The sequence below is a fragment of the Lontra canadensis genome, unplaced genomic scaffold (genome assembly GCF_010015895.1).
Source record: "Lontra canadensis isolate GAN:19392208 unplaced genomic scaffold, GSC_riverotter_1.0 scaffold35, whole genome shotgun sequence".
Classification (NCBI taxonomy): Eukaryota; Metazoa; Chordata; class Mammalia; order Carnivora; family Mustelidae; genus Lontra; species Lontra canadensis.
This window is the reverse complement of record NW_022631029.1, coordinates 6132023-6141132: the sequence shown is the minus strand read 5'-3', so window position 1 is coordinate 6141132 and position 9110 is coordinate 6132023.

Below are 9110 nucleotides of genomic sequence, written 5' to 3'. Positions count from 1 at the left end.
ATAGTTTTTGTTCTTTTGAGTTGATTTTGTGAAGAGGTAGATCAGATTCATTCTTTTGATTGTAGATATGTGACTGTCCCTTTATCAACTGCCAGAGTTAACAGTCTAAATTCTTCTTTTTGTGGTCCAGTTTCCAAGGTTTCGTGATTTTTTTCACCAAAATTGTTAAAACTGAAAATTGTTAAGTTTCAACATGATATCATAAATTTCCCACCAATCGTACAAAATATCCCCTTGGGTCAGTTCTAAATTAGGCTCATGCAACAAAATGCACATTTGAAAGCTTTTGTGCAGGTGTGCCCAAGCTGTCATATCCAATTTAACAGGACCAAATGCCTAATAGTTGAAGACTTAGTTTTTCATCATGCTGTCTCTAGAGAGGTTCCAAGCAAATGAAATGGTGAAATCCCATGAAACCTCTTTTTCTTTAATTTATACCAGCCAAGAAAGATCAGTACTAAGTAATTTGGAATAGTGTCAAGGGGGATTCAATTCATTACCGCACTGATTCTGAGGAGTGGGTAGCGGTGCCAGCTGCATTGCCCATGAGGGGTAAGTAGTACTGTGGCCTCTGACAATGAGCCACAGGGTCTTCGGCTGATAGGAGGGTGGGCAGTCGTTCTGACATAGGTGAGTATGGGAAAGGTGTAGGTGGAAGATGGACTTATAAAGGCATGCTGGGTTGGAGAGGTGGCTGAGAGAGGGCTCAGGTACCTGGCTGAAGAAATATAAAGATGTTGTTAAGAAAAATTACTTGGAAAAAAAGGCAAAAAGGTAATTGACGTGTACTTTCAATGTCATACTGGGAATTAGAGAATTAAGGGGGATGTTGGTTTCATCTAAGAGTTATTTAATTACCTATCTTAAAGGAATGTGCCTTTGTTATTTACTATCAATTATTCTAAAGTTAGATGCTAAATATTATCCAGTGGAAAAGATAAACCCAAAGGTAACTGTTTGATTGCTCTGCTCAACACGAACGAGTTTTATACTTATCCAACATTTTAATTCTAACGTCCTTTTTTTCTCTCCCAGTATTCCTTTGTAAATGTCTGTGAATACCCAGTTCCTCAACGTGCTCTTTGAACCTGCTTTAACATCTTACTAGTTCCCTTATATTTGTATAAGTCATGTTTTCAATTTTATTTATTTTTATTTTATCTATTTATTTGACAGAGATCACAAGTAGGCAGAGAAGCAGGCAGAGAGAGAGGGGGAAGCAGGCTCCCCGCTGAGCAGAGCCCCCAATGTGGGACTCTATCCCAGGACCCTGGGATCATGACCTGAGCTGAAGGCAGAGGCTTTCCCACTGAGCCACCCAGGCACCCCTCAATTTTAAAAAACATTTTATTTATTTACTTATTTTAAAGATTTTATTTATTTGCCAGAGAGACAGAGAGAGGGGGAACATAAGCAAGGGGAGTAGGAGAGGGAGAAGCAGGCTTCCTGCCGAGCAAGGAGCCTGAGGCAGGGCTCGATCCCAGGACCCTACGATCATGACCTGAGCTGAAGGCAGATGCTTAATGACTAAGCCACCCAGGCACCCCAGAGGGTGGTGGCTTTATTTTTTTAAGATTGTTATGGGGCACCTGGGTAACTCAGTTGGTTAAGCAACTGCCTTCAGCTCATGATCCTGGAGTCGGGGGATCAAGTCCCACACTGGGCTCCCTGCTTGGTGGGGAGTATGTTTCTCCCTCTGACCTGTCCCCTCTCATGCTTTCTCTCTCTCTCTCAAATAAATAAATAATCGTAAAAAATATTTTTATGTATTTATTTGTCAGAGAGGTAGAGAGAGTGCACAAACAGGGAAAGACAGAGAAGCAGGCTCCCCACTGAGCAGGGAGCCCGACTCAGGACTCGATCCCAAGACCCTGGGATCATGACCTGAGCCAAAGGCAGATGCTTAAACAACTGAGCCATCCAGGCATCCCGATGTTTTCAATTTTTTTTGAAAATTTTACTTTGCCAGGATTCAGCTGTGATGACCCGATGACTAAGAGTTGTTTAGTGTCCTTTGAGGAAAAACATCAGCCCCCACTGCAACAAGGAGCTCAACTCTAAATTGCCATTGGAGTCCTCATTCTTGGTGGATTTGTAAAGAATGAAAAAGCTGTGGAAAATGTATTCCAAGGGAGTGGGAGGCTCTTTCCCGATGGCTGTAATATTATATCATAGTACAAACCCTAGGGGGCCAGCCATGCCAGGTGAGCCAGACATTCTCACATGAGCATGTGTTTAAGAATGATTTTAGGCAATACTGCATCTCAGCCCCTGCCTGGGCTACCTGCTGCTTCATTGTTGAAAGTCCATGTTGACATTCAGATACCCCTAACTTAGTACATTAAGCTGACTACTGCTTTGGTTCTCTGTAGGAAATGAGAGAACAACACTCTTGGCTTCAAGTATGGTCTAAAGTTATTAACAAACTCACCAGGGGTAACATTCACTGCCTGGAAATGTTAACTGTTTAGAAGTGTTTCCCGGTTAGTTTGAGAGCTCCCCAAAGGCAGAGATGATCTCATTTATCTCCATATCCTCTATTTCTACCCACAGGAGCTGGCACATAGAAAGCATTCAGTAATTGCTGTGAGAGAACACTTTTTTGGAAAAGTTCTACTGGCAGGTACTATACCTGGGAAACCGAAAAATAAAAATAAAAGATGTTCACACACAGAGAAGCAGGAATCTACTAATTTATTGCTCCAAGCTTGGGATTAATTTTGACTTGCTTGGGTTTCTCATGGTAGGGTCGAAATAGCTTGGGTTAGATAAAACAATAAAAAAAAAAGTAACATCTCTGTAACTCAATAAAAATTAGCCTTTCCAGTAAGAGTTGAGCACCATTTATCAGACAAACCAATTTCTTGATTAAAAAAAAAAAAAGCACAGGACATTACTATACTTCCTTAGAGTGTACGTATTATTTTTCTTTCTGAGATACAAATAGTTGTGAGTACTGTCTAGGGAGGCAGAAATTAGAGTATCAGAGGGATAAAATGACACTGAATTATCTCTGCCATATGAGGCACTTGGTTGAATTATGTTCAGTCATATGCTAGGGTTACATAATGTGAACTAAACAGACAAAAGCTGTGCATATTACAATAGTGCTAAAAGGTAGCAGTTATAAATATTAAACAATCTCTAATTTCAAAAACAGTTCACATTCATTTGGAATGGCCCAAAGCTATCCTAACTCTCCTGGCTTCTGTCAAATTATAAAATGGAGAGATCTAGGGGCAACTGGGTGGCTCAGTCATTAACTGTCTGCCTTCGGCTCAGGTCATGATCCCAGGGTCCTGGGATCAAGCCCCACATTGGGCTTCCTGCTCAATGGGGATCCTGCTTCTCCCTCTCCCTCTGCCCCTGCTTGTGTTCCCTCTCTCACTGTGTCTCCCTCTGTCAAATAAATAAATACAATCTTAAAAAAAATCAAATGGAGAGATCTAAACAATCTGGACATCTGTCAGAATATCACATTGGTGCTCCATATTGATGATGTCACGTTAATTGAACAAAATAAGCAATAAATGGATAGCACTGTAAGCTCCTTGGTGAGACTCATGTGCTACAATGGCTGGGAGATGAATCCTAGGAAGACTCAGGTGTCCATCATATTCAGTGAAATTTTTAGGAGTCTAGTAGTCTGGGACATCACCTCCAATGAAAGACAAATTATTGCATCCTGTACCTCCTACCATTAAGAAGAAAGCACAATATATCCTTGCCAATATTTGGTATGGTCAGTCTCTTTGACTTTAGCTATTCTAATAGCTGTGTAGTAGTTTCTTGCTCCATTTTTAATTTGCATAATTAATTTGCATGATGTTGAACATCTTTTCATGTTCTTACCATCTGGATATCTTCTTTGATATCTTTTAATATCTTTTAATAATTCAAATCTTCTAATAATTAAAATTGTGTTGTTTTCTTACTGTTGATTTTTGAGATTTCTTTTTTAAAAATATTTTATTTATTTATTTGTCACAGAAAGAGAGAGCACAAGCAGGCAGAGGCGGAGAGAGAAGCGGGCTCCCTGCCAAGCAAGGAGCCTGATGTGGGACTCAATCCCAAGACCCTGAGATCATGACCTGAGCCGAAGGCAGTGGCTTAACTGACTGAGCCAACAAGGCGTCCCCTAATTAATAATTTTTGCACAGAAGAGATTACTCGGAAGTTTATTTAGTTTTTGGGGTGCCTGGCTGGTTCAGCCAGTGGAGCATGTCACTCTTGATCTTGGGGTTGTGAGTTCAAGTCCCAAGTTGGGTGTGATTACTTAGAAAAAAACCCCAAAACTTTAAAAAGAAGTTTAGTTTCTAAAATTAATATTTGATACATTACAGTTACAAAGTTAAAACCATGGTTCTTCCTGTGCTTTTAAATTCTCCATATAAATTTTATTATTCTCTTAGCAATTTTTATTGAAGTATAGGTGACACACAATGTTACATTAGTTTCGGGTATGCAACATAGTGATTTGACAACTCTATTTGTGATGTTATACTCACCACAAATGTAGCTACCATCTGTCACCATACAACTTCTCTGCCCATTTTTAAAAACTGGGTTATTGATCTTTTTGTTATTGTTATTAATTTGCTCTCATAATCTGCCTTATTACTATATTTAGAGAATTTATATTTAATGCAATCACCAAAATATTGGAGCTTAAATCTGCCTTTTTCTTTTTTGTTTATTCCTTCTCTTTTTAATTTCTCTTTTTCTTTTTCTTGCCTCTCTGTGAGTTAATTGATATTTTTTTAAAAATTCCACTTTGGTGGAGCACCTGGGTGGCTCAGTTGGTTAAGGTCTGCTTTCAGCTCAGGTCATGATCCCAGGGTCCTGGATCAAATCCAGAATGGGCTCCTTGGTCAGCAGGAAGCCTGCTTATGCCTCTGCCTGCCACTCCCCTACGAGTGTTCTCTCTCTCTCTCTGACAAATAAATAAAATCTAAAAAAAAAAATTTTTTTTTAAAAAAACCTCAACTCTTGATCTCAGCTCAGGTCTTGATCTTAGGGTTGTGAGTTTGAGCCCTGCATTAAGAAAAAAAAAAAAAGAATTCCATTTTTATTTAACTATAATGTTTTTGAGTGTGTCTCTTTGTATAGTTTTTTTGGTAGTTGCTCTAGATATTATACATACATACATTACTTATGTCTATTGGTTTTAATATTTTACTAGTTCAAATATAAATATATATATATATTTATTAAATAGATATATTATATTATTATATTATATTATTATATTATATATAATCATATATGTTATATATGATTATATATAATATAATATACATTATAATATATAAATATAAATATAAATATATATTTATTATAATAATATAATATATTATATTATATTTTTAATATTTATTTATAATAATATAAATAATAAATAAATAACATATTTATTATAATAATATAAATATATATAAATATAAATATAAAGAACTTACCTCCGTTTAAGTCCTTTTACCCTCCCCTATTCATAAATCTTAAATGTTTCTCCTATATACACTGAGAACCACATACGACAATGTTACATTTTTGGCTTCAACTGTCAAACATTTTCTTTTCCTAAGATTTTATTTATTTATTTATTTATCTGTCACAGAGAGAGAGATCACAACTAGGCAGAGAGGCAGGCAGAGAGAGAAGAGGAAGCAGGCTCCCTGCTGAGCAGAAAGCCTGATGCGGGGCTCGATCCCAGGAGCCTGGGATCATGACCTGAGCTGAAGGCAGAGGCTTTAACCCATTGAGCCACAGGTGCCCCTTTCTTCCTTATATTTTAAGAACATTCTTTAGCAATTTTTACAGTAGGTTTAGTAGTGACAAATTTTTAGTAATTCCAAGTTTTCTGTAGTTTCCCTTCATTCTTGTAGGATAATTTCACTAGATATAGAATTTGGGGTTGCCAGTACTTTTCCTTGAGTACTTGGAAAACAGGCCACTTTCTTTTGACCTCCATGGTTTCTCATGAGAAATCTGATGTCATTCAAAAAAAAGTTCCCCTATAGGTGTTATTTCTCTGTCATTGCTCTCAAGATTTTGTTTGTCTTTAGCTTTAAGAAGTTTATTTATTTTTAAAAAGATATGCCTGGGGCGCCTGGGTGGCTCAGTGGGTTGAGCCTCTGCCTTCGGCTCGGGTCATGTTCTCAGGGCCCTGGGATTGAACCGCGCATTGGGCTCTCTGCTCAGCGGGGAGCCTGCTTCCTCCTCTCTCTCTGCCTGCCTCTCTGCCTATTTGTGATCTCTGTCAAATAAATAAATAAAATCTTTAAAAAGATATGCCTAACTGACTGAGCCACCCACGCACCCCAGTTTTAGGACGTTTAAATATGATGTATCTTGGGGTGATTTCTTTGGGTCTGTCCAGTTTATGATTTGTCCGGCTTCTTGAATCTATAGGGTTATGAATTTTGACAAATTTGGAAAATTTCAGCCATTATTTCTTTGAATACTTTTTTGACCCCACCCTCTTTCTCTTCTTTTGGGACTCTGATTCCACAAATGTTTATCTTTTGTTATAGTTCCACTGGTTCCTGGGGACCAGTTCATTTTTTTTTTTTCCAGCTTATTTTCTCTTTGTGGTTTAAACTGGGTAGTATTATCTTATCTTCAAGTTAACTGGTTCTTTCCTCTGTCTTCTCCTTTCAGGTGTTGAGTTCACCCACTGAATTGAACATCTGCATTTAGTTCTACTTTATATTTTATTTCTTTACTGAGACTTTTTAAGTGTACTTGTTTCAAATGGGTTCATAAATGTTTGATGAAGCAGTTTTATGACGGTTGCTTTAAAATCCTTGTCAGATAATTCTGACAATTGATTCATTTTGGTGTCAGCATTTTAAAAATTATTATTTTGTCGGGGCGCCTGGGTGGCTCAGTGGGTTAAAGCCTCTGCCTTAGGCTCAGGTCATGATCCCAGAGTCCTGGGATTGAGCCCCACATCGGGCTCTCTGCTCAGCAGGGAGCCTGCTTTCTCCTCTCTCTCTGCCTGCCTCTCTGCCTTGTGATCTCTGTCTGTCAAAAAAATAAATAAAATCTTAAAAAAAAAAAAACCTTTAAAAAATTATTATTTTGTCATTCAAGTTGAAATTTTCCTGGTTCTTGGGTGATTTTTTTAAAAATGTATCCTGGACAGGGGCACCTGGGTGGCTCAGTTAGTTAAGTGTCTGACTCTTTCTTTTTAAGATTTTATTTATTTGACAGAGATAGACATAGCGAGAGAGGAACACAAGCGAGGGGAGTGGGAGAGGGAGAAGTAGGCTCCCCACTGAGCAGGGAGCCCAATGTGGGGCTCGATCCCAGGACTCTGGGATCACAACCTGAGCCGAAGGCAGACGCTTAACTGACTGAGCCACCCAGGCGCCCCAAGTGTCTGACTCTTTTTGTATTATATTTTATTTTACTTTATCTTTTTAAAATTTTATTTATTTTTTTAAAGATTTTATCTATTTATTTGACAGAGAGAGACACAGCAAGAGAAGGAACACAAGCAGCGGAGTGGGAGAGGCAGAAGCAGGCTTTCCGCCAAGCAGGGAACCTGATTCGGGGCTTGGTCCCAGGACCCTGGGATCACGACCTGAGCAGAAGGCAGATGCTTAACGGCTGAGCCACCCAGGTGTCCCAAGTGTCTGGCTCCTGATATTAGCTCAGGTCATGATCTCAGGGTCCTGAGATCGAAGCGCCGCATCAGGTTGTACGCTCAGTGCAGAGTCTGCTTGTCCCTCTTCCTCCCCCTGCTTGCTCTCGTGTTCTCTCTCAAATAAATACATAAAATCCTTAAAAAAAATTATATCCTGGACATTTAGAGACATGAGACTTTGGATCTTATATAAATTTTCTATTTCAGCAAGTTCTTTCTGACACCATGCCAGAGAGGAATGGGGTAGCCACCTCCTTTCTGCCAGATGAGGGTGAAATTCCGGACTTCCCATTTAATTTTCTTGGCATCTCAGTGAGAAGTGTGATACCTTGGTGCCTTGTTCCTTTGTCTGGAAGCTGGACATCTTGCCTCCCACACTTGACATCACCTTGGTTGGGAAGGTGGGGTTGACTTGTTAGATCCTGCAATACTGTAATAGGAGAGGCCTCATTATTGCTGGGTGTTGGTCAAAGTTCTATCTTCACACTCAGCCTCCTCTGATACTGAAGGATAAAGGGTACCTTTACATAGATGGTAGGGAGAAGTCCAGAATCCCCATGTGGCCTCCACTGATATTATAAAGGGGCCTCAGTACTACTAGGCAACTTCCCATTTAATCTTCTCTGATAGCACCCACATTACAGCTGGGACAGAGTGGAACTCTAGGCTCCCCATTCCCAAGGTACTGCTGACAGGAGTAAAGAGACCATAGTTTTGTTCCATGTTGTTTGGTAGGATAGGGAAATACTGTGTATTTCCCTACTGGTAGATTGCACGTTTCTTGGGTCATTAGCTAGAGAAGCAGGTTGGGGAGCATTTTTGTGCTTTCCTGTTGGAAGCTACTCTAGCACCCAGTCTAGGGTACAGGAGACAAAAGAGAAAAACCAGGCATCTCATCACTGTGTTGTTTTGGGATCCCAAGGTCCCAAGCCAGTAAGATTCCGGAGTCATTTTGGTTTATTCTATTTTTAATGTCCAGGTTTTTTTTTTTTTTTTTTTTTTTTTAGCTGCTGTTTGTAGTGGAATAGGATGTGTGTTTATACCCTTATCCAGAAGCAGAAGTCAATGTTGTCTTTCCTTCTAGGTACAACAAATATTTCTGTTTCTTAAAACTTTACTCTTCAACTTTTCTTAATATAGGGTGTGCTTATTTCTTGTTTATAACTTGTTGTCATTAGGGATGGGATTCTCTTTTTCTTTCTTACATTTTAAAATTGGCTAATACTGTAATTTTTGTGAAGAGAAGAGTTAATACAGGCGGTCTGGTTGTATGTCTTTGAGAAGCCTAGAACCCTGTTAACCCTTGGCCAACCACGAGAATATGGCCTTCAGAATGCTCTTTATGTTTCTGGTGACATTCTGTATGCTCAGGGCAATGGATGATGCCGTACCACTTTATTAGGATTGTTTTGCATAAACATCACTATTGATGATGTGCCTCATTTTGCTGTCAGGGTCC